General features: G+C 34.4%; 3 long non-coding RNA genes across 7 annotated transcripts; 1 reads left to right on the forward strand and 2 right to left on the reverse strand.

The window, feature by feature from the left end:
• Positions 1-1841: 1841 nt before the first annotated feature.
• LOC145806458 (uncharacterized) lies at positions 1842-22102 on the forward strand. The gene is made up of 6 exons (XR_014349601.1): positions 1842-2992; positions 14697-15743; positions 16985-21016; positions 21421-21473; positions 21586-21652; positions 21891-22102. It is a non-coding gene; the product is annotated as an uncharacterized LOC145806458 (long non-coding RNA).
• Positions 4506-7969, reverse strand: LOC145806459 (uncharacterized). Of its 2 annotated transcripts, XR_014349603.1 has the most exons (3): positions 6530-7969; positions 5546-5598; positions 4506-4780 (listed from the first exon to the last, which is right to left on the reverse strand). It is a non-coding gene; the product is annotated as an uncharacterized LOC145806459 (long non-coding RNA). The 2 variants fall into 2 exon arrangements; XR_014349602.1 differs by lacking the exon at positions 6530-7969 and having other exon boundaries at positions 5546-5752.
• On the reverse strand, positions 22075-26554 carry LOC114290885 (uncharacterized). Of its 4 annotated transcripts, none has more exons than XR_014349598.1 (6): positions 26347-26554; positions 26177-26235; positions 23842-23974; positions 23679-23753; positions 23518-23606; positions 22075-22092 (listed from the first exon to the last, which is right to left on the reverse strand). It is a non-coding gene; the product is annotated as an uncharacterized LOC114290885 (long non-coding RNA). The 4 variants fall into 4 exon arrangements; XR_014349596.1 differs by lacking the exon at positions 22075-22092 and adding an exon at positions 23132-23409; XR_014349597.1 differs by lacking the exon at positions 22075-22092 and adding an exon at positions 23132-23414.
• Between the last annotated feature and the right edge of the window lie 273 nt (positions 26555-26827).

Here is a 26827-nt window from a genome sequence, read left to right on the forward strand (position 1 = left end):
ATAAGCAGTTTATAAACAGTCTTTTTGTAAGAGAGGAAGTGAGTTATAATCTAGAAAATGAATTATAACCCACTTCTCAAAATAGGCCTATCATAGTTTTGCATAACACTAAGGCCCCGTTTGGGAACTTACTTTTTTAACTAATTAGTCAAAAAGTTACTAAGGGCTAGTTTGGCATATACTAAATAAGCCAAAAAGTCAAAAAGTCACTATCTTATTTAAGTCACATCATCTTATTTAAATCACATCACCTCTCTAACACATCACATCAAACCCAACCCAAACCCAACCCAAACCCACCAATAAGTCAAAAAGTGCACTTTTTTAGGACATCCCAAACCAACCCTAAATTAGCCAAAAAGCTAACAACTCATACCAAAAAGTCAAAGATTCTCTTTTCTCTCTATTTTTTGCACATCTTTTTGTAATTAGCCAAAAAGTCATCCCAAACATACAAGTTTTTTTTACCTACCTTTTTAGCCAAATAAACAAAAAGTTACTAAATTAGCCTGTTCCCAAACGAGGCCTTAAATTTTTTTTTTTTTTAAAAAAAAATTTGTTGCACCATATTGGTACCTAGTATATCTTCAAATTATACCTTAGTTGGAAAAGTAATTTTTTCTACACAAATGTAAAGTTAGTTTTTTTTTTTTTTTTTCTTATATGCTTTCCATGATTTTAAAATTAAACTTTAATTTATAAGTTATTTAATATTATAATATTTAATTTTGTTATATACCATACTTTTAGCACATTATTACAAAAACAGTTAAAGATCATATTTTGACAAATAAAAATATCTCACTTTTATTAAAAGTGTGATAAAAAAAATTAAATTGATATTGTAATCACATTTAATTTGATTGAGTGTGATAATATTTATTTTTGATGTCACTTTTTAATTAAGTGTGATTATATATATATTTTTTAATCTCATCTTTTAATAAGTGTGATTATATAATAATTTTTTGTAATCACACCTTCCAAATAAGTGTGATCAAAAGTTTCCAAATAAGTGTGATCAAAAGTTTTTGGGTGAATATTTACCGCCTAAATTTATTTTATGTGTAATTTGTTTTTTTATTATTATTATTTTAATTTCTCTGTATGTATCGAGTGATACATACACCAAAGGAAATACCAATCAACACTCAGTCTCTTGCTCTCACTCTCACTCTCGTCGACTGCCCATCGGTCTCCTCTCATAGACTAACCATCAGCCACCGTCGGTCACCGCTTCTCACCATCTCATCGCCACGATCGGTACACCGTCTCAGGCCATTGATTTTGAATAAGGTTTTTCTGTTTCTCTCTCTTTGTATCTCTTTGTCTCTCTCCCTTCCTCTATTACCCTATTTGATTCTAGCTATAGGATTTGTTTGTTTTTGTGTTTTGATGTTGTATGGGTTTGATTTATGGGAAACAAGTAAATGGGTTATATTTTTGGCCTACATTTAGGGGTTTTTTTTCTCTTCTTTTGATGCAGAGGCTTTCAAGATATTTGAAAGAATTTTTTATTATTTTTATTTATTTATTTATTGTAAACGAATCAAACCATTGCATATTTGATCCATTGACTTGTCATTGGCATCAGAACCCAACATCTTCTATGCTTCATGTTCCAGTTTTAATATGAGAGATTATTTTATTAATTAATGCTTCTCTTAAAAAAATAAATTGAATAAAAATTGTTTATAGTTTTGTTTAGCTCAGTTCTGAACACGAAGCAAACTGTTTATAGTTTTGTCCAGTTCAGTTCGATGAGTTTTGGAAATTTTGGACATCCATATTCAACTGGTGGGGGGGGGGAGGGGGTTTCTTTCTCTTGGTGGTCCAACTTTAGGCTTAAGAATCTCAACAAAATGATTTGGAAAGTTGATTTTGACTGGAAGAGAGTTTTTGAACTTACAAGCACTTAGATTAAAGCAAAGGTTTCTAATCTTGGAGTTTCTGTTGAGGACTTCCTTTAAAATATTGAGGGAGTTATATTTTTGAGTTGTTAGAATTAGGTTGCAACAGGATTTTTGACTTTTGATATACTCTGTGTTGATCTCTTGTAAACATGTATTAGTTTATTTTTGTTCCTAGTGTTGTGATTTGCACTTGTTTGCTATTTTGCTGATTCCTTACCCCAAATTATTCTACTTTCGTTGTATCTTTTGTATTTTCATAAAAAAAAAAAAAGTAAGAAGAAGAAGTGGCAAAGAGAACACTTAAAAAATGAATATTCAAGCAAAGAATAAATTATGTTTGAAAAAATGGGGTTAGTGTCACTACTAGAAAAGGAGGCTTTAGCCACGGAACTTTTTGCGACGATTTAAAAATCGTTGCAAAAAGCAAGCTTTTGTGACAGCAAAAAACCACTGTCTCGAAATTAATTTTTTTTGCGACCGCATTTCATTGTCTCAAAAAAGGCACCGACTAAATACTATTATTAGAGACAGAAAATTTAAGACTGTGGCAAAAAGTAATATTTTATGCAACAGTATGATACCCGTCTTTTTTTTGCGATGCCTTTTTTAATCCATTGCAAAAAAAATTATTTTTGCTCATTAGTGACTGTCCTTAAACCCGTCGCAAAAACTTAATTCCTAATTACCTTTACACCCTTCCCCACCTCCTCCCTCTTTCCTGCTCATCCCTAATTTCAGACTTCTCTTCGGATATAAAAATAAAAATATTACAACAAAACTAACTATTTTATTTTTTATGACACACAATTTTTATCGTAAATAATATAATCAAAAAAAGAAAAAAAAAAGTAGACGCGAAAATAAAATACTCGGCACCAATGACCAAAAATATATATTAGAAAAAACACAAATATATCAAAATACGCTAACTCCTAGGGCTTCTATGAAAATAGTGAGCAAACCTTAATCTGAGAGGGAGAAGATAGAGGGTTTGAAGAGAGACTGGGGTTGAAGGGGAAGGGTTTCAATCGGCGGCGAGACTGGTTCAGTAGCGGTGAGACTAGTTCGGCGGCGAGACGGTATGCTTCTTTTGACTCTTCTTTCGACTCTCTCATTCCAGTCGGTTCCTCTATCGACTGGTTTGAAATGGTTCCTCTATATCTCTATGTGACTGTGTATCCTTAGAACAACAATGATGTAGTTTTCTAATCCGAACAGATCTTAAACCCTATGGCCAGAGACAAACCCATCTTCCCTGCACTCTCATTCTTTTTTTTCTTTTTTTTTTTTGTTTTGTTTTTGAACAGCCTTGCACTCTCATTCATGGCTCTCTAACTTAATGCAAATGATCTCAGAACCAAAACACTTAAATCCTCTTCTAATCAGTCAAATTGAAGAGCCGACTGGCCATAGGGTTTCAATTTATGAATAATCAAGCTTTGTAGGCTATATTTGGAAGATACTTTGAATTGATTTTGGCTTAGTACTGCAACTTGTTATTTTGCCCTAATTAGTTGAAAGTTATGAGTATAGATGACTATTGAATTGTGCTCTATGACTCTGCAGTTGATAGATGGTTATTTATCTAAAATGACTTGAATATATATAGGGTTTATTTATAATTTAAAAGTGACTTTATAATTTAACAGGTTTCCAGAGCTAATTTTCTATATAATTGTAAGCTATTGATGCTTTTGGTTAATTAGTGATGGAATTGCTTGGACTTCTTCTGATCTATAAATTCTTATTGTTTGATCTGATCTGGGAATACAACTTATGCTAATTGATAGGAATACCAAATAATTCTGACTTACCAAGGCCAGCTCATGCAAGTTTTCCCTTAATTAATGTCATTATTTAAGGGGAAACTTTGTCTTAGCAAAGAAATAATTATGACTTACCAAGGTCACCCTTTTTCTTCTTATTTTTATTTTTATTTTTCTTTTGCATTCTTCCATTCATGTCCTTGTTTGTTGCTTAGCTCATTTCTATTTCTTAAAGTTGAATATATATTCACTTAGTAACTTTATATTACCTTGTTTCTTGTTTTTGTTGTTTAAAGTATAGATTCATCGAGTAACATTATACTGCTCAATGATCATCTCAAACAAAAACAAAAATCCAGCACTTGGCACTATTGAACTTTTTTTTTTTTTGGGGGGGGGGGGGGTTAATTATCATGTTATTTTTGTTGTTGTTGTTTTTTGTCCTTTACTCAGGAATAATAATTATAGAACATTGCATATGGAATTTGTATTTGAAGTCATCTCTCTTTATTTGACAATTCATGACTTTATTTGGAAAAGTAAAATAATAGGAGTTATTACCATTCAGTAGTATTTTAAAATTTTATTATAGATTCATAGAAAAGTTGAATAATTCTAGGTATACTAACAATCTTACTAAAAATTTTTACTAAAAAATACAAGAGGCTAAATGTGATTGATTGTCAAAAAATCAATGACATTTAAATATCTAATAATATTTGGACATGTATGTTTTTTGTCACACCCCAAATTCAGGCATGACTGGCCGTGGCCCACAGGGACTTAGCCCAAGGCACACGTAAGCCTAAACACGAATCCAATCACATTGAACAACTGAACAATAGTCCAATAATAAATAACCAAAACTCAATCCAGACATGTCACAATTATAAACGGCAAAATCAACCGTAATAAAAAACCATCCAAACTTATGGGATATAAACAACCCACACATCAAAAATAATCCTAAATGAACTTCGATAAGAATAAATATAAATATGCACAAACTTGACATAACACTCTAAACTAAATGAATGCCCTAGAGGTCCATGCAATTGAGTCCCCGCTACGCCATGAGTCCACTCTAAGTCCTTCTAACACCTGGAAATGGTAAACAACTAAGTCAGCTGATAGCTCAGTGAGTAGCAACATGGATAGTAAATACAGTTTTGAAAACAGGTTTCAATTCCAAAATAAGATATATATCACAGAAACTAGATTGGCATGCAGTTTGGTAAATACAATATGTTTCAAAAAGAAGGCTCTACAATTCAACACTTAAAATACTCATGTCTCGCAAGAACATGATAAACGACATTTTCCACTTAAAACAGATTATAACATGAACACCAATAATTTTCTGGGTACCAATAAAAACAAATAATCTGCCACACAGTTCTCAGGCTATAAGCCTCGTTGGATCCAATACCGAACTAAGAGTCATCCTCAGGGTGGCACCTGGGCCTTTTCTTAAAGATGATCCGATTGAAGGTCACCTAGTTGTTTTTAAAGGTCTTTTCCTTACAATCGTTGAGCACTAGAGTCATCACGGCCCAACCCGGATCTGTTCCCTAGCGGCCAGAGTCACCACATACAGTGGAATAATTTCCCTGGACTAAATACACACATGGTCCCAATAATCAATACACATCAGTTTCGCAAAACATGGTAGTTCATCATTATAAACATGAGACCAAAACAAATAGTTTACAGTATGCCAAGTTCACACATGTTTCAAAAATAATTTGATTCAATTGATAATATAATAATTTATCAAAACAGTTTAATCATGAAACAACAATTTAATTTTCCAACAGTTCAGGGCAGGGGAACATTTATAAAAATATGTAGCATGAAACTACTCACCTGAAACGAAATAATATAATCCTCGAATAGAGTGTAAAAGTCCAACTAGTACCCTGAACCAAGTATAAAAACTACATGTCACAACTAATTTAAAAATACTAAAAAAAATAGGAACTAAGTAACCTCAACTAAAGCGCACTAACACGGCTCAACCCAACTCACCGTTACTCTTAAATATTACCTAAGTTCATGTTCTTCAAGGTCTAAAATTACCCAAGACATAGGTTCCGATCGAAACTTAATTAATTGTGACTTTAAGATAAAACAGAATTTCAAACAAGCCTTCCCAACCTATTCGCTAACTTTGAAAATTACAAAACCCACTCCACGCTATTCGAAAAATTCCAATAACCTCCAGATATGATCTAATATATCCTAAGTTTCAAACCCAATTGGTTTCACTTGATTTTCTTAGCAAAATAATTATCTACAATTTATTATATCCAAACAGGTTGTTTTCTGCAGCACTTTAAAGAAATTGACGGTTCTCTTAATATACACGAGCAATCAATGCAAGGCCAAAAACGTACGAAACTAGACTCGTAACCGGTTCGAATGACACTAATTTGATAATTTTTGGATTTATACCCAAAGAGAACGATACTCCCGAATTTACTATTTCGGACTGATTTCCTGGACAGATTTGAATACCTCAATTTATATGGATTTTGACTCCCAAAAATTATGAAAAAATTCAGATATGCAATTCAATATGTAATTGATCTACTGTAAAAATTTCAGATTAAAATTCATCCGTTTGATATGGTTTCTTGATTTTTAAAGTTTGCGATTCTGTGCAGAATTTTTGAACTAAGAATAACACCCATTCTTTACACATAAATTTAGCTCCTCAGATATCTTAACAGTGTATACATATATATACAAAATACATAAACCTACAACCTCTCTCCATGAATGAATAAAATAATTATAGAATAAGGATAAAGAACAAAAACAAAGAGAAGAAGAAAGATAGAGACCTACCACACACCCAAAAGTTATTCCTTGTTTGCAAACCCCCCTTTTTTTTTTTCTTCTTTTCTCTCAACTTCTTTCTCCCCATGGCTGCTGTGGCTGCTGCTATAGAATGTATTAGGAACCTAGGGTTTTTCCTTTCTTTTCTTTGTTATACATAACATAAATGACTTTAGACAAAAATGTCCTTTGTTTTATTTTATTTTATTTTATCTCTCCATAAATTTAAATAAAATACAATTACTATCAGATCAAAATATGCTTACTAATTTGACACTTAATTTTATTTTATTTATTTATTTATTTATTTTTTAAATAATAAATCTTGCCTTTAAATTGAAGACTTTCACCATAAATTTATTTTAGGTTTTAAAATTAATTAAAAGATCCTCCAATAATATTTAATTTGCACCTTAGAATTCACCACCAAAATATTTGAGATTGTAATATTATTATTTAATTATTTACTTAATTTTTATATTCGGATTCTCTCATTTTTAGTAAGATTGCTACCATAAGATTATATGTTGGTAGCCAAGTAGTAGTTTGCTGCCACAAGATTATATGTTGGTAGCCAAGTAGTTTATCATACAAACTCGCTGTGTTTTCCGTTGATTCTTAACAAGCTTCCTACTGATTAGAATGCTTAAAAGAAATATATTAATTTGAGGAATGGTGTCTGAAGAGAGTAGCAAAACAGGGAAATTGTGCTGTTGAAACTTAATATTGTTGAGAATTTTTTGTGTGATTATTGATATATATATACTAGCGGTTGGCACATGTGATGTGTCCGCAATTTAAATAAGTATTAAAAACATATTTTCACATGTGTTGTGTCACTCAAGTGGTTAGAGTCTTAGTTAATAAACTCAAGGTCGTAAGTTGAAGTCCTACTCTTCTCATTCTATTTTTTTTAATAGAAAAATAAGACACTTGATATAAGAAGAAGTAAAGGTTTCGAGACACTAATTGAAGCCTTTATATAATAGTGGAGAAAATATACATATATATATATATATATTTTTTTTTTGATTGAGGTGTTGTTGTGTATGATGATGAGAAATTGTGAAGCTAGGGTGTAATGATGTTGCTGCTGTATTTATGTTTTTGAGCTTGGTCAGTCAACTTATTTCCGTCAAGAGTTGATTAGTGATTGAGAAGATACCATTGAAGCTTTGATAATCAAGTTTTTTGTTCTTGATTGCTCAGTTCCATTGGTATGCAGAGTTGTTTTTGGTTCACTACTTTTTGTAATTTAATCTATTTTGAAACAGAGTAAGTTTATAATGAAATGTACTAATATAGAGTCTTGAACTAATTTGTATAATATTGTCTAAAACAGGACTTGGTTTGCTGTCGAAGTAGTAAAGTTACATTTCCCTTTTAGTAATACCAACACAATTTTTTGTCTTGTAAGATTACAAGTACATGATGATGATGAACATAGTAATAATCATTGAAATAGTAACTTCAATATTGGAATCATCAAAACAAATATCATAATTCAAAGTATGTATAGATGAATATTCTTTGTCAAAATTCTTCCCCCCCCCCCCCCTCATTGAAATAGTAACTTCAATATTGGAATCATCAAAACAAATATCATAATTCAAAGTATGTATAGATGAATATTCTTTGTCAAAATTCTTCCCCCCCTCCCCAAAAACAAACTCAGCCAAAGCTCATATGCCTAAAGGTTTGAAGAAAAACAAAAAACCAATAGATGACCATATATACTTGTATCAAATCATGCCCAACCTTTAATATAATGGACGTTGCAAATCACAAAATCATTCACTGGTTTGCATCACATAAAAGAATATAAATTTTACAATTCAAACTAAGCGTACATTTATTTTTATTTCTTTTGTACAAAGCATGCAATACATCATTTTCACTTTCTCATCATAAACATATAAATGCTTATATAAGTACTAGTGAGAGCCGCGTGTATTCCAATCATGCGAGAGATTTACAAAAGGAGTCCACATGTAATACAAATTCAAACTTCAAAAGAGTGAATATGTAGCATGCATGACAATGAAAACAAATGCGATAACACAAAATAAGGCTACGAGTTCCAAGGCTTAAGCCCGATCACACCAAAGATAGTTATCAAAAAGAAACCCATACAATTATAGCCCTTGGCTTGTCAAAATATACAACAAAAATAAAAGAGTCTCGTGCTCTCAAAACATGTTCCTCGTCTTAGCTAGGCAGAATCACCACATCCATTCCTGCACAAGTCCACTAGGGATGAGTACAAAGCCTAATAGAAAATTCTTAACAAAGTATATATGTTTAAGCAGTTTCACAATATGCATGCTATGCAATGCCATGCTCCAAAAATCCATATCTTTATTCATTTTTGAAAATCATGTGCAAATACTCTTTCAAAAAAAAAAAAAAAAAAAATACACCATCTTAGTAATTTCATAATACACAGTGTATCAAGCACTACCAATTCCCACTTTATTGGCTCATAACCAGAAGGCACGTGGTATCTACTCCGTACGTGTTTTCGGTCTTTCACCCTGAACCCTCAGGCCAACTTAAACAATATCAATCTACACCCTCTATCCGGACTTACCAACATATTTATCCCAAAACCTTTTCAAAATCATCAATAGTTTTCTCAAAACAATGAATTCATTTCCAAAACGTGGCCATAATAATCGGTAATCAAACCTATGCAAATGAATGTATGTAAATGAAATTTTACAATTTTCATATTTCTCAACATTATGTCTTCAATGATGCAATTATCAACATTTCTCAATTTAATAAACATTAAGTATATCCATGTGACATATTCACAAATTCTATAAGATTTCCAAATTTTTCCGTGATCCAAGTATTCTCATTAGCAACGAATTCACGATCAACTTACACCCAAATGTAGCTCTCGATGTGTGCTAACTTTATCCTCAAGAACTTGGGGTAGATTTTTCCTCAAAGTAGATTAAATCAAGGTTTGAAAAGCTTGGATCTTCAACAATGGAGGAAAGAAAAGAGAGAATAAATATCGGGGAGAGAGAGAGAGGGGAGAAAATGAAAAAAATAAGGAAAAATAGAGAGGGTGTTTCTATTTATAGTGGTGGGACAAAGTGGGTTGTAGGGCCCAAGATTATATCATAAAAGAATAGATCAAAATCCCCAAAAGAAATACCCAAACAAGTGCGAAAATATCTCTAACTTTCTGTTAAGTACATCAAACTTCCAACAATTTGTTTAAATAAGGTGCTATCAACTTTTTTCCCTTCAAGATCCGTAGTTAGCTTCAATCCTGGTTCTGTTGGGATGCCAACTTGATTGCAATTCATCATCTGAAATCTGTCCAGAATCTCCAAATCATACTTCTTTTGAGTAATGAAAATCCCTGTTGCAGATTGCACTACTTCAATACCAAGAAAATAGTGTATCATACCTAGATCTGTCATCTCAAACTCAACCATCATGGAATGTTTAAAATCTTCAAACATAGCTTGATCATTCCATGTATAGATCAGATCATCTACATATAAACAAATAAGAAGAAGTTTCCCTGAGAGATCAGATTTAATGAAAAGAGTATGCTCATATGGACATTTTTGGAAGCCTGTCTTTAAAATAAACATCTATACGACTGTACCAAGCTCTAGGTGCTTTTTTTCAGTCCGTATAAAGCCTTCTTTAACTTGTACACCTTCTTCTCACTACCTTGTTGCACATAACTAGGAGGTTGATAGACATACACTTGTTCATGGAGCTCACTATGAAGAAAGGCAGATTTCACGTCCAATTGGAAAATTGGCCAAGAGTTTTGTGCTGCCAAAGATATTACCAATCGAATTGTATCATGCCTGCAATAGAAGCAAAGACCTCCTTATAATCAACTCCAAACTCCTTCTTGTAACCTTTTGCGACTAATCGAGCTTTGTACTTGTCTACTTCTCCTTTCTCATTCAGTTTGGTTTTATAAACCCACTTTGCACCAATGGTTTTTTGCCCTTGTGGAAGATCAGATAGCTCCCATGTATCATTCTTTTCAATAGCCTTTATTTCTGCATCCATGGCTTTCTGCCATTTTGAGTCTTTCACTGCATCTTCGAATATAATTGGATCGCAATCTGCAAATAAGGCAAACTGAGCAATGGTATCATCATCAGATAACTCATCACCACTTACATAGTCAATTATCCAAGCTGGGTTTTTTCTTTGGCGTTGAACTTGTGGACTGAATGCATTTTGTGGGTGTCCTTCATTTGAACCACTTGTAGAAGGATTGGAGAGCACTTATTTGGTAATTGCTGCTGTTGGTTAGATTGATCAGTCCCTTTTTTGGTTTCTTCACCATCAAAATTTACTAAAATTTGTTGCTTCCCTGCATCATTCCAGTCCCATACATGCTCTTCATAAAAAATGACATCATGACTTATGATTATCTTCTTAGTGACTGGATTATACAATCTGTATGCCTTAGATTCTTCACTAACCCCAAGAAAAACACATTTCGCCCCTTTGTCAGCAAGCTTTTTCCTTTGCACATCAGGAATGTGTGCATATGCTATGCACCCAAAAATTCTGAAATGATCAACAACTGATTTGTGGTCATTCCAAGCTTCTTCCAGTGTCATGTTCTTGACAGCAAGAGTATGACTTTTGTTCAGCACATGGACACTCTAATTAACAGCTTCAGGCCAAAAACTCTTTGGAATTCTCTTCTTTGCCAACATATTTCGTACCATGTTCAGGATTGTGTGATTCTTTCTCTCTGACTCACCATTCTGCTGTGGTGTGTAGGTTGCTGTCAATTGTCTCTGAATTCCATGTATTGCACAAAAAGAAGCAAATTCATAGGAATTGAATTCGCCACCACGATCAGTTCGAAGGATTTTAATATACCTCCCAGACTCCTTCTCAACTAATGTTTTAAAACTTTTAAATACACCAAAAGCTTCGCTCTTTGCCTGCAAGAAATAAATCCAAGTCTTCCTGCTATAGTCATCTATAAATGAAATAAAGTACCTTTTGTTGTTGTTTGAGGCTGGATTAATTGGACCACAGAGGTCTGAATGAATCAGCTACAATGGATGCTTAGCTCTCTATGCTTTCCCTTTTGGAAAGGAAACGCGATGTTGTTTACTTCCAACACAATACTCACATATTTCTGATGGAGCATTGATTTGAGGAAGACCAGTCACCATGTTCTTCTGCTCCAAAGTCCGCAAACCCTTGAAATTAAGACAGCCATAGTGTAAGTGCCATAACCAAGTAGAATCTTGTACTTTAGTTGTCAAGCAGGCCTGATCATTATTCTGAACAGGTAGAGGAAACAACCGATTGGCTGTCATATTAACTTGAGCTATTAAACCCTTCTCAGGGTGTTGAATTGAGCAACAACCCTTTCAAATGATGATTGTATAACCTCTTTCTTACAGCTATCCCATGCTAATAAGATTGCTCTTTAAATCTGGAACATGGAAAACACCAGGAATATTGAAAAAATGATCTTTGACTTGCAATCGAATAGTACCTTTTTCCATGACAGTCATTCTTGAATTATTCCCTAACTTGACAATATCTTTAAATGACTCATCTAAATAAGAAAATAAGGATTTGTTACCACACCTATGATTACTGCAACCAGAATCTAAATACCACTTGTTTGAATAAGCATCTTCCTGGTCATGGAAAGCCATAAATAACGTTTCTTCTTCTTCTTTCTTTGCAAAGTTTGACTTTTCTCCCTTACCTGAATGAAAATTTGTAGTGCATTCAAACTTATAATGGCCATACCTGTGACAACGGTAGCATTCAATATTGGACTTGTCAAATTTTGAATAATCAGAATTGGTTCCTCTGCCTTTGAAATTCGTGCTTCTTCCTTTCCTCTACCTCGTCCTCAGCCTTTTCCACGACCTTGACCTGACCCTCTCCCTGTGGGGGAATCAATGTGAGTTGACACCTTCAAAGCTTGTTCTTCTATAGAAGGCATAGCCATTCTCTGCTCATGAACCAGCAAAGAACTTTGCAGTTCATCAATGGACAGAACATCAATGTCCTTTGATTCTTCAATTGAGCAGACCACATGTGAAAATCCGAATATACAAATAAAATAAATAATTAGATAGATAATAATAATTTTACAAATCTCAAATATTTTGGTGGTGAATTCTAAGGTGCAAATTAAATATTATTGGAGGATCTTTTAATTAATTTTAAACTTAAAATAAATTTATGGTGAAGGTATTTAAAATAGAGGGTAAGTTTGTAAGTAAATTTTGTTATATTAATAGTTATATTTTATTTAAATTAATGGGTTAGAAAATAAAATAATATAAAGAGATAATAAACTAGAGCCTTTTGTTTAGATACATAACCCTAGGTTGCCTAATACATTCTATAGCAGCAGCAGGAGGCTTGCAAACAAGGATGGATTTTTGGGTGTGTACTAGGTCTTTATCTTTCTTCTTCCTTAAGGTTTTGTTCTTTATCCTTACTCTATGATTATTTAGTTCATTGATGGAGAGGTTGTAGGTTTATGTATTGTGTATATAGATATCCTATTAGGAAACTTGAGGAGCTAAATTTTTGTGTAAAGATTGGGTGTAATTCTTAGTTCAAAAATTCTGCACAGAATCACGAACTTTAAAAATCAAGAAACCATATCAAACGGATGAATTTTGAACTGAAATTTTTACAGTAGATCAATTACATATTGAATTGCATATCTGAATTTTTTCATAATTTTTGGGAGTCAAAATCCATATAAATTGAGGTATTCAAATCTGTCCAGGAAACCAGTCCGAAACAGTAAATTCGGGAGTGTTGTTCTCTTTGGGTATAAATCAAAAAATTATCAAATTAGTGTCATTAGAACCGGTTACGAGTCTAGTTTCGTACGTTTTTGGCCTTGCATTGATTGCTCGTGTATATTAAGAGAACCGTCAATTTCTTTAAAGTGCTGCAGAAAACAACCTGTTTGGATAATAAATTGTAGATAATTATTTTGATAAGCAAATCAAGTGAAACCAATTGGGTTTGAAACTTAGGATATATTAGATCATATCTGGAGGTGATTGGAATTTTTCGAACAGCGTGGAGTGGGTTTTGTAATTTTCAAAGTTAGCGAATAGGTTGGGAAGGCTTGTTTGAAATTCTGTTTTATCTTAAAGTCACAATTAATTAAGTTTTGACCGGAACTCATGTCTTGGGTGATTTTAAACCTTGAAGAACATGAACTTAGGTAATATTTAAGAGTAACGGTGAGTTGGGTTGAGCCGTGTTAGTGCACTTTAGTTGAGGTTACTTAGTTCCTATTTTTTTTAGTATTTTTAAATTAGTTGTGACGTGTAATTTTTATACTTGGTTCAGGGCACTAGTTAGACTTTTACACTTTATTCGAGGATTATATTATTTCGTTTTCAGGTGAGTAGTTTCATGCTACATATTTTTATAAATGTTTCCCGACCCTGAACTGTTGAAAAATTAAATTGTTGTTTCAAGACTAAACTGTTTTGATAAATTATTATATTATCAATTGAATTAAATTATTTCTGAAACATGTGTGAACTTGGCATACTGTAAACTATTTGTTTTGGTCTCATGTTTATAATGATGAACCACCATGTTTTGCGAAACTGATGTGTATTGATTATTGGGACCATTTGTGTATTTAGTCCAGGGAAATTATTCCACTGTGTGTGGTGACTCTGGCCACTAGGGAACAGATCCGGGTTGGGCCGTGATGACTCTAGCGCTCAACGATTGTAAGGAAAAGACCTTTGAAAACAACTAGGTGACCTTCAATCGGATCGTCTTTGAGAAAAGGCCCAGGTGCCACCCTGAGGATGACTCTTAGTTCGATATTGGATCCAACGAGGCTTATAGCCTTGAGAATTGTGTGGCATATTATATGTTTTTCTTGGTATCCAGAAAATTATTGGTGTTAATGTTATAATCTGTTTTAAGTGGAAAATGTCATTTATCATGTTCTTGCGAGACATGAGTATTTTAAGTGTTGAATTGTGGAACCTTCTTTTTGAAACTGATTGTATTTACCAAACTGTATGTCAATCTAGTTTCTGTGATATATATCTTATTTTGGAATTGAACCCTGTTTTCAAAACTGTATTTACTATCCATGTTGCTACTCACTGAGCTATCAACTAACTTAGTTGTTTACCATTTCCAGGTGTTAGAAGGACTTAGAGTGGACTCATGGCGTAGCGGGGACTCAATTGCATGGACCTCTAGGGCATTTATTTAATTTGTTTTAGGTTGCTTTGTCGAGTTTTGTGCATACATTGTGGTTGGGTTTTATTTAGAATTATTTTATTTTGTGGGCCATTTGTGTCCCATTTAGTATATATATATTTTTAGGAAGTTAGTTATGACTTGTTTTTCACTTGTGGTATGTCACTAGATTGAGTGTTGATTTATTTATTTCTGGGCTATCATCACATTTATTCTTTATGGTTTTGGATTCATGTTTAGGCTTACGTGTGTCTTGGGCTAAGTCCCTGTGGGCCATGGCCGGTTATGCTCGGATTTGGGGTGTGACATGTGACGACCGGCCTTCTTTTTTCCTTTTCTTCTTTCTTTCTTCGCTTTGTTCTTTTTTTATTTTTGTTGGATTGAAACGTTCGAGAATGGTTTCCTAGTTCTTATTTCGTTCGGTGTTGAATTTCGGTTGTTCCGGAGGGTGCGCGGGTGAGTCTGGGGTGCCCGGGGGCGAAGTTGAATTTTTGGGCTGTTGGGCCAGGGCCGCACGTGCGGGGCCCTAGGCCGCACGTGCGGAATTGGGCCGTACGTGTGGTGGGAGGGGCCGCACGAGCGGTGGAGGCTGCCACCCAGAATTTGCATATTGTCTAAGAGTGCTCGAGCGGAGGAAGGTGAGCCGCACGAGCGACAGAGGTGGGCGCTCGAGCGGTGAGAAAGGTCGTACGAGCGGCCAATTGGGCAGTCCGTGCCCTGTTTTCTTATAACGTTTTGGTCCGAATTTAGCACCCATTATACTCATCTCCCTCTCACGCTAAATCCTATATTTCTCCCATTTCTCTCTAGAAAAACATCTCAAACATCTAAAACTCTTTGATTTTGCTAATCTTGGGTCAAGATCTTCATCATCTCTCTCAAGATCTTGAAGATTCAAAGCTAGGGCTTCATTGGGTGGAGGAAAATCCAAGGCTCTCTCTCATCTTCTAACTTTAGGGTTTCATCTCTCCATCAAGAGCTTGAGGTAGGGTTCTCCTTTGAGTTATATATATGTTTATGTACGTTTTTGTTTGTTGATTTTGGTGAGCTTCTCCTCCTATTTCGAAAATGTTCTTGGTGGTTCAAGAAATTGAATAATTTGTAGATCAAACACTATATTGTGTTCATTTAAGGACTTTTCTTGAAACTTTTAACAAAATGGGTTGAGATTGAAGTTGATGAAAAGGTTTCATAAAAAAGATGGGTATTTTTTGGGTTTTGTGAAAAACCTAGAAATTTGGGGATTTTGGGAATGATGGATAAATCAAGGGATTTTCTTGAGATTAATGAAAGGGTGAGTGAAAAAAAAAAAATCTTGTTTATGTTGTATCATGAAGACTCTAGTTGCATATAAATTGGAAACCTCACTTGATTTGTTGGCAAGATATATATATATATATATATACATGTGTGTGATTACAAATTGTACAATGTTGGTTCCATGATGTAGGAGTATTGTAGTATATGGAAATTAGTTTTCAAGCATCGGTATGACTTTGGGATATTTAGAATGTGAATTTATATGAATGATAATTTCGTTATTGTATAAAGATCCATGATAGCAAATCTTGGACTATATCATGAAATGATATCGATAAGAGAGAATGAGAAATGTAATGGCTGGACAATGTTGTTGGAATAACTTGAAATTTGAGGAAAACCCATGAGTCATGAACAAATGATTGCATTGCATTTTCATTCATTTGGTAATTTGCATCTTGGAATTGAAGTTGGAAATATTCACTTTGTGAAAAGTTATACATACGTCTTGTGAAATGAGAACTAATGGAAATGTTAAAGGGGTAAATACGTTGGTAAGTCTGGATAGGGGGTGTAGTTGAACTTGATAAGTTGGCCTTAATGTCCATGGTGAAAGACCAGAAAGCCGCGCGGATAGGTGTCGAGCTTTCCGGTTAATACCAGTAAAAATGACAGTTTGGTAGTACTTGTATAGTCTACTTGTAGACATCAGTCTAGGGATTACCAAAGTCATATTTACCGCCCCTCTTGAGTAAATTGGATGTTGGAATCTATGTGATTAAAAATGTAGTTGAAAAACATGATGACTTTTCTAATAAGCATGGCATACGATTTCATTTTTTTTTTAAAACGAACATGGCATGGCATCTCATTGCATTAAATGTTGGGCATCTTACATAAACGTATATACTTTGTTAAGGATTTCTCTACTGGGTTTTATGCTCATCCCTATGGGTTTTGGTGCAGGTAAAGATGTGGTGCTCCTGCCGAATTGAGGGTGTGGAAATGTATTGAGAAGAGTAGTGTGCTCTTTATTTTGTTGTGATTATCTGTAAAGCCAAGGGCTATTTTTGCTATGGGTTCGAGAGACCACTTTTGTGTAACCAGGCTTAAGCCTCGGAAGTTGTAGCCCGTAAGGGCATTTTATTTATTTTTGAAACTAGATGTTTCACATGCTATACATTCAGATGTTCTTTTATTTCGTTGAATGTATACCGCATGTGGGACTTTGTATTAAATATGGAAAGATGGAAGGATTATTGTTTTTATCTAGTGAATGTTCATTAGGCCAAGTTTGGGAAGACTAAAAAAGTGCACTTTTTGTCTTTTTGGACTAAAAAATTGAGGTTGAAAATATGGATGTTTGGGTTAACTTTTTGATTTTTTATTGAAAAATGTGTAATAAAAAATTGTAAAAATTGATTTATAGGGAAAAATTTGAATTGGGAGTTGTGCAGCCGTAATTGTTGACTTTTGGTGAATAGTGTTAACTTTTTAACTTTTTGAGTAACTTTTTTACTTTTTAGCTTTTTTGAAAGTACCCAAACTTGGCCTTAATGTGGGTAGTTCATGTTGAAATATTTTTGGGACGTTACACCACATATGCGAATTTGGGAGACATCGACCGCAAGATCTTTTCAATCACAACAACATCTTCCAAGTTGTCACCATGAATACGCATCTTGTTTGCTATAGTCAACGTTCTAGCAAAATACCCATCAACTGACTCTCCCTCCTTCATGTGAAGAGTCTCAAAGTCTTCGCGAAGAGCTTGAAGTTGTTGTTGTTTCACCCTTGTTGAGTCTTGATATTTTTTCTTCATGGAATCCCATATTTGTTTAGAAGTGTCCTTTGGAGAATAGTCTCTAAAATAGCACGAGCAATTGCTTGAAAGAGATAATTCTTTGCCTTGAGATCCTTTAGCTTCAATTCATCCAATCTCTTTTGATGGGCTTCTGTCAACACTGCTCCACTAGCTGGTTCAACAACACCAGTTTCTATGATAGTCCAATACTCCTTGGATCTCAGGAAATTCTCCATCAACATGCTCCAATGGTCATAGTGATCGTCAAAGTGAGGAATTGCAGGTTGTACATAATTGTTGCCAGAGGCCATTGATTCTTGTTGTTGCAAGTGAAGAGTTACTGCTTCTCAGAAGGCTCTGATACCAGAATGTTAACAAAACTGAAGTAAAAGTCAAAGGAAAAATGTATAACTCAAGTACATAACTTTATTGACTGAAAGTCTGAATAAATAACAATTCAAAAAACAAACTTTGCTAAAAATAAGCAACAACTAATCCATAACTAAACAGCTCCTAAGCTTATGGGATTTTCCTAGAGAAATGGTCAACAAAGAACCTATTCCCTCAAGAATAGGTCTACCACTATTATTCAGATAGCTGAAAATAACAAACTGATATCTTAACAGTATTTGTTATTCATTAATTAATCCTGTTGGCTATTGGATATGTGTCTATTAAGTATGCCTTGAATGGATGTTAATAGTTTGTCCATTGAGATCTCATACGTAGTAGTTTATGGTCCGTTTGGTTTTTGAATAAAGGCTAGGCTGCTCATTGTTTTAATAAAAAGAGAATTAATTATTTGTGAGACCCAAGGAAACAGGGAATTCTAGCCAACGAACAGGGCTCGAAAATTACTTGGCAATCAAAAGTTATGCATCATGTTGTGTTGTGGTGTTTTACGTCCAGTGATAACTCGGGGTTACTACCGAGTGTTTGCTAGGATTTTAACTCCATCTTCTATCCCCACTTCTTACCCAAAATGCAGGCATAAAGAAAAATATAATAAGTTTTTGCATCATGTCATATGTTGCAGGAAAAAATTCACTGTACTCCCTTGTGGTGAAGGGCATCTCCAGTGGAATTGTTAGGCATAGAATTAGAGTCATAGGTTAACATCATCAATTTGAGTTGTTTGTTGCTTTGGTGCACATGTTATGTCCTTTGTTAAAGTTGGAATCCATCAAAGGAGTCCTAACTGTAGCAACTAAACTAGAGAGAGAGAGAGAGAGAGAGAGGCAAGCTGCTGAAATTTGTTATACATTTATACACACTCAAGTGTATCCTGCTCTTACTTAACATACAATTTAGCATCTCCATTGACTATGTCAACTAACTCTTAACATACAAAATTGGGTCCACTGTTATCACTTTTTGTCAGTTAACACACTAATGTACAAATTTAGCATCCCCACCAGAGATGCTCTAAGGTCTTAAGCATTTTGCCTTACCCTCTTACAGCTTAGATATAGGCAGAGAGCCCCTACGTGGTTTTGGATTAAATTACAACATCAACACCATTAGAGTTAAATGATAAAAATACGTTTATACCTTCTTTGTTTTTTTCTACTAATTATTCTTTGCTAAATGAAGCAGATTTAATACTAATTTTCTGATGTTGAAACTGTTTTCTTCATAGTGAATGCCTTCCTTGCTGAGCTGTTACTCCATTCTTCATCACCACTTGAAAAAGAAAATGAAAATTGTTAAAATGTTGGTCTTTCCGTTGTTACTACATCAATTGTGCATATTCAAACACAAAGCAAAAAAAAAATTATATATTTGAAACCCAAAACACTAAACTTTGAATTTTAAATGTTGGGTGTTGTACTAACAGTCGTTGGTGCATAATAAGCTACAGCAAGTCAGTGAAGAAGTTGCCTAGACGATCCCATTTTGGTTTCTTTGATATAAAGCCCTATGAATCCAATTTCAGAACCCTATATTAGATTTGTATCATATAGAAATGTAACACGAAAGGTTAAACCTTGGTGAACTACATCGTTCGCAAGTCCTCGGCTTTGCTCATGAAAGTGCCACCAACATCACAAATATTGGCAATCTTTTATCGACAATGTAGAAAAGCAAACAATGAGGGTCATTCAGATTTTGGCATTTTCCAATCAAACTTTGCCTTTTTTAGAGTTCCCATCAATAATTGTTTCACAACTTCATATAAATATAACACTGATTCACAGAAAAAGGATATTGAAAACTTTGATTCTTGCCTCAACTATCAATTGAACTTCCTGGACTTGGGTCATCAAATGGGTGGGAGGAAGCAGATGAAGCCAAGGGCAATAGTGTCTTTTTGCTTAGAAATTTGACTTTCGACTTGGCTTCCAAACTCATGCATGTAGCCATGAGTCCCCTGAATATGGACGGAAAATGTAATGGTTGCATTTTAACCCAAAATCACAAGGGAGGTCTCAGCATATATCTAAACTATAGGGGGTAAAGTTTTCTAACAGAGTAAGGTGAATTTTTCCCTATGTTATATTCTTGGTGGTTTGTTTCTTATATTTCTTGCCTGTCTCTCGTTATTGTGGTGCAATGGCTATTTCATCCTTATAGGCAGTAGTCATATCGTGAGAAAATTTTATTTCTCAATAGTTTTGAATTGTGATGGATGAGTGAGAATAAGATAGGATAGGAGGCGGTAGTATCTTTCTTGTATGATTGCCATTTCAAAAAATAAGAATATGCCTAAGGGTTTGTTAGTTTTTGTTCACCTTACCATTTCATTGGCATTATACAAAACCTTTACTATTTTTTGTGACATGAAAAAGGCCATTCATAATAAAGTGTAGAAATGGGAAACTAGCAGATAAAGAGGCATTCAGACCCCAAGAGTTTTGGTGCTTGAAGTGGGTAATCCATAGGTAGACACTGGATCAAACAAGAAGCACTTTATGTTCTTAGGCAATCACTCCATGGCATATGCTACATGATTCCAAAGGGATTGAGTCTTGCATTGTACAGAAGGGAAGCAGCGTGGCGTCAATAATGATCATGTGCATCAGAAAACTATGAGAGACACAGAATTTATTTTTTAGTGTCTGGCTGATACTTATATGTCATGTAAATAGTGGTTAGATACTGCATTATAATTTGTGGATATTGTTCACTCCTAGTTGTGACCTTGATGACAGGTTCATTGCTGAGCTGTAGTGCTGAAGCTGTAAAATGAACCTGTAAGTGCTCACTAAAGTTTTCTTAGTTAGCAAAAGTAGGTGCCAAGAAATATGGAGAGCAAGCGACATATTAAAACAAAAATAAAATAGAGCAAGTAAAATAAATAATAGACAATTTTTCATGTAATATGTTCGGATTTGGACTGTAACGAGTAAACATACACTTGCATATACCTTTCCCCCCAGGTCCTCTGCAGGGTCATTAATGTTGACTTTGAGATAGCTGTACATGGTGATTTGAAACATATATGATTGTATTCCATTTTTAATTTGATTTTTGGTCTTTCTGATAATTGATTACATATGTGCACCCTTTTTTGGTATCCATGTCTGTTGACTATTCCCTTTCCTTGTACACTTTCACATCAGTTGCTAATACTGGTTGATTCCTTCGTACTTCACAGGATGGGAAGGTTTCACAACTCGAGCATGTCTTTATTCGAGGCAGCAAAGTCAGGTATTGTCTTGCATCTTAATTGAGATAGTCTGTTTGCTAGTAACCACATTCATTTGTAATAGTTTGTTTGCTTATAACCACATTTATTTGGAACAATGTGATTTCCAACCAGGTTTATGGTGATTCCTGACATGCTTAAGAATGCTCCAATGTTTAAGTGTTTGGAGTCTAGAATCAAGGTACTTATTCATATATATGTCTTTATCTTTCCTATGTACTTATTCAATGATTTGGCATCTGTAATTATTTTGTACAAAATCGCGTTTCAGAACATTTGGTTTTCATGACATGCATAAAAAATAAAAACTTTGTTTTTGACTCTGCTGGATCACAAGATGTTTGATCTATAGCATGCTTAACAAGTTGTGACCTCTTCATTAACGAGTGGCCTGACTATTGAACTTGTTTACTGTGCAGGCTCAGGCTGCTGGTCGTGGAGCTCCACCTGGTAGGGGTGCGGTACCCTCTATAAGGAGGTAATCGAATCCTTGGGTCTTATTGCCTCCTCTTGGAAGTTAACGCATGCGTTGTAACCGTTACTTGAGTGATGTCTTCGTACGCATGCGTTGTAACCGTTACTTGAGTGATGTCTTCGTCTACAACCCTTGTTTTTGTAAACCTGAAAAATGGTATAAGAGTAGTAACTTTTCATTTGTAGAGCTTTATGTTGCACTAGTATTTTACTGCCAGCTAAACGCATCTGGGATGATTATTATTGCTTAATTTTCAATGTTTTTGTTTCCTTAAGTCAATATCTAATGTTACCATTTATCCAACGCTCAATCAACTGGTAATAAGAGACTTAATTGCAACAAAGATTATATGGAATGTACCTATAGGCATGCACCACATGTGTTTGGTAGAAATGGTGAAAGGAGAGCAGATTGAAAATCAGTGGACCAGGTTGCAGCAGATTGATTATAGTTGGATTCAAATGGGGCATCAAAAGTATAACCTGGTCTTTTGGCTAGATTCAAACTGGCATCAAAAGCATCGGGTGCTGTCCAAACAGAATGCAATGCTATCTCAATTACTTTGCCGATCCTTTTGGTACTTGGGATCGTCCAAGCTATGGTTTTAATTGGATGCCTCAGACCTAAGTAATAGCTTTGTTTGCTCTTAGTTTTGGTTGAATGGCCTAATTTTGGCTTTTGGCAAAGTAGTGTACAACTTTTTAGAGCATTGAACAATTCTGATTGGGTAAATGGTAAATAGGCTCAGCTTTTTTGGTTTCCTCACTATGAAAGTTGGTTATGGACTAATTCTGTAGCACAATATTGTTGTTACTTGAAATTTTATAAATTCTAGCGAATTGACTGTTGTCGGAGCTTACTCCCATGAATCCATATTTGTACACAATTGAAGACACTCCAGATTTGGAAGGCCATTGTTGTTTTGATTGTAATATTAAATGATTGGAATAATTATCAAATCAACCTTCTTACTCAGATCTTGAATCAAATTAGATATAAAAATAAAAATAAAAAAGAAAAAAGAAAAGTGAAGGGTTGAAAATGCTCTAATAACCCACAATATAATATAAATTCAAAAAAAATAAAAAAATAAAAACTGCAAGCTTCGTATAAAGGATGGCTGTAAAATCCATAAGTGATGAATCCACTGCCCTTACCTCACCGTGTGAGAGGGGACTTTCAAAGTATCAAAATTTAGATGTGTATTAAAAAGATATCTTCAAGTTGTGTACTGCAGTACAGGAAAATTGACACATGCAAATTGCAATCAACCACAAGATGTTATAAAATTTACCAACAAAGGGCTTTGAGCCCATCCATCACTTTTATTTCTCACGAGCAGAAACTGTACATAATGGGGCTGCGATGGGCCAAACAACTAGTCTGATCATTCATTACAAAATCAACTTAGTGGAAGTATCCATAGAGCTCCAAGAAGCAAATGCAAAAGTTCCACGGACAATCTTCACTAGTGTCAATTGTCAGTTCAATGTTTGTTTCCATGAGAAAAAAAAAAAATGAGAAATTAATTATAATGCCATACCTAGATGAAATTAATTATAATGCCATACCTAGACGAAATCAATTCTTGGCCTATGTCAATAATCCACCACGTGCAATTCTTTCCATCTTCAATCCTAGGCCCGGCAAAGGATGTTCCCTGATGACCATCCTAAAGAGCTCAGAAATTATAGGTGCTTTAACAAGAATTTGATTTATCATAGGGTCATACCTGGTAAGTCCTTGAGACCAAAACCTTAGGGTCGGTATGTCTTGAAATGGGACTGCTAGCACTAACACAAATTCTCTAAAACATGCAATTTAGAGGATAAGATATCAATAATTTAGCAAAACCATTGGCAAATCAAGAGAATACCAGTATTTCAAGAAGTTACCTTTGCGAGAACAGGATTTACCCATTGATGTTCCCCGAATGATGTGCCAATGAAGTACAGAACTCCATTGCTGTCACCATCACATATGTATTGCAGCTCCTTAAAACTAGATCGCCTGTGTTGGAATCTTGCACTATAAAGCGAAACTACGTCAGCCATAAATCATTCATTTGTAAGGATTTCAAGTAAAGAAACTAATTTTGACATGCTCTCCTACTGCAAGCAAGCAAAAGTACATAACTTGAACTCCAAAACTTGGACTCAACATTTAAAGAAGCTTCGTGTCGCAATTGTGCATGACATCACATTATTTGAAAACCATCTCTACATATTGATGTAGTTGGCAAAAATCAGTTTCTTTGAAGGGTAACCAAATAGAATTATTGATCACTTAAAACAAAGATTTCATAACTCTCCGAAAGATTAGTTTCTGAAATCAGTTTATCTTAACTGAATGGAATCAAAGGACTTACAAGCATCTCTTACATGCCTAAGCCTTGAGACTTCCCATTTCCAACCAGACACCCGAGTCAAGAGTCCAAGCCATCTCTTAGTAGTGGAAGTCATACTGCATGATTTATTACCAGAAATAATACCGTGCAATCTATTACTCTGAGTACTTCTGATGTTATACCAAGCCACTCAAATGCCTAAGCTAAGGCAACATTTAGGCACATTGAAGTGATGAGGACAAAAAAGGCATTGGATAAAGAAGGATTTAATGGTCTTTGGAAAGATTAGATTTTAGGAATTATTAGCATATTAGAATATTATTTAGGATTTTATTAACAATTTAATTAGTGTCTTATTTTATTTTGGAAACTTTTAGTTAGGATTTTCTTAGATGTGCCTATAAATAGGGCATTATGTAGTGGGGTTATTCAGCTTTCACAATTGAATTGAGATATTGAGTATTGAGTTCTAGGTTCAATTTTCTTTTCTTTCGGTGTAGTTTGCTATTTTTATTCACAATATTTTTACTTTCTAATCGTCCCACATCACAAAGTTTTCCGCAAGCACCCTCCATGCGTCTTGTGGCTTGGAAGCTAGATGAAGAAGTTTCACCTTGGCACTATGCCCCTGTAGGCATAGCCAATCCTAATCATAGAGAGATATCATGCCACTAAACCTATCTATGAAATCTCAGTAAACAAGACAAATCCTAACAACTTGATTGCTTTTTGACAAATCTTAACAGAATCTCGAGAAAGCAGGACAATTAGCTATGGCCACGTGACTAACCTTCCATAAATAGAAGGATGTACTCCTTTACATCACTAGTTTCTTCTACATCACACTCTTCAAGAGAGGTTAGTCATAAACTATGTACTTTGAGCTCCCCTACTCCACTGCCTCCCTCTTTCTCAGATAGATGGATCTATCTCTTCCCAAGTCATCCATTGGGACTCTTTTGTCTCACATGTTTTGTCACTCTCCAACAAACCTCTAACCAGCCCTTTCACAAAGACATGATCATATAATTGAATACATAGGATGTAAGGAAGTAAAATATTTACCAACACATGAATATAATTTAATTTGGTTAGAACAGGATAGACTTTACTGCTCTGGGATTTCACCCAAATCCATTCAATGTCAAATCCAGGCCAGACAAATTCTGTCTAGCTTCTCATTGTCAACCTAAAGCCATTGTAGATTTTCTTTCATGAAATACCAATAGAATTATGTGTCCACAATAATGAAGAGGCATCCCTACATGGCTCGTTTTATATTTGCGTGCGTAACTTGATGACATGTTCAGCCACAAAAAGGCTAATAGAATCATTATGAAGATGTCAAAATGCCATAAAACTTCAAAATAGGTGGTCCAGATAGATACACTTGGGCCAGACGGTAAAAGTAATACAACAATTATCGTGGCATTTAGAGTGGTAATGGCAATGCCTTGTCTGCCACCCTTTCTATTTACAATGAAACATGGAGAAAGGAAGGGAAAGAAAAGCAAGGCAGGGTAGCTTGAGTGGAAAGTGTCTTTATATGAAGAGAGATGGATTTGGGGACGTAATACTACACAAAAACGGTCAAACTTGATACATCTATTGCAATGAGGCTCAATTGAAAAATAGAAACTTCTAGTGTTGACTCAGATAGATGGTAAACTAAATCTTTAATTTGATTTATCACTTAGAATAGTGCCTTGATCCAAAATTATTCTCATCCTGTATGTTCTAAGCAACCAAAAAAAAAAACATGTATCTTTTCCCAATGTTGTAAATCAAGTGTGAGTGTAATATTCTATTTCTTATTCTTAATTCAACAAGTCCAGAAGGCAAGATTGTACAGAAGAGATTGACATTTAAAACATAATACTTACTTGTGGTCACCTTGTGGATTAGCCAATCCAAATTCTAAATAACAAATGGCCTCTTTCACCTGTTACAGTCCAATAAGAGAAGTCAATGAAAAGAATAACCATACATAATCAACACATCCAGAAATTTTTGGCTGAAAATTCATATAACTGAAAATTACAATTTCACTCACCAGAAAATCAAAAGTAGGAATCTTTCTACTAAGGTCGCTCCTTTCCAACTACAATAGCATAAGAAAGTGAGAATGAGGATACAAGAAATGAGCCCAATTTTTAATCTGGCGAAGAGATCTCTACTATGAGATATTATCTCTTTATTCTGAGCCACATACGTTCTTAAGCAAGGCATATGGAAGTAATGGGAAGCGCACAAGGGGCAACAAGTAATTAATAGACTGAAATCTCTCCACAAAAAGAAGTTCTTGGTAGATAATGTCTCAATGGGACCACATAATTAAATGTGGTGTTATCATTTATAAGAAGCCTACAATTTAAGTGATTCAATTTAGTTAATAGGCTTAAGGGTATATGTGTTATGCACCTAATGTGTAGATACTAGTTGTATAATTTCTATTTCTATGAGGGGCAGAAATAGAAATTAAAACATATTGGTTAAAGTTGGTTTTCATTCCTTTTGAACCTCCACAACCTTTC

This window comes from Camellia sinensis, chromosome 13 (genome assembly GCF_055761805.1).
Source record: "Camellia sinensis isolate YWXY chromosome 13, ASM5576180v1, whole genome shotgun sequence".
NCBI classification, from domain to species: domain Eukaryota; kingdom Viridiplantae; phylum Streptophyta; class Magnoliopsida; order Ericales; family Theaceae; genus Camellia; species Camellia sinensis.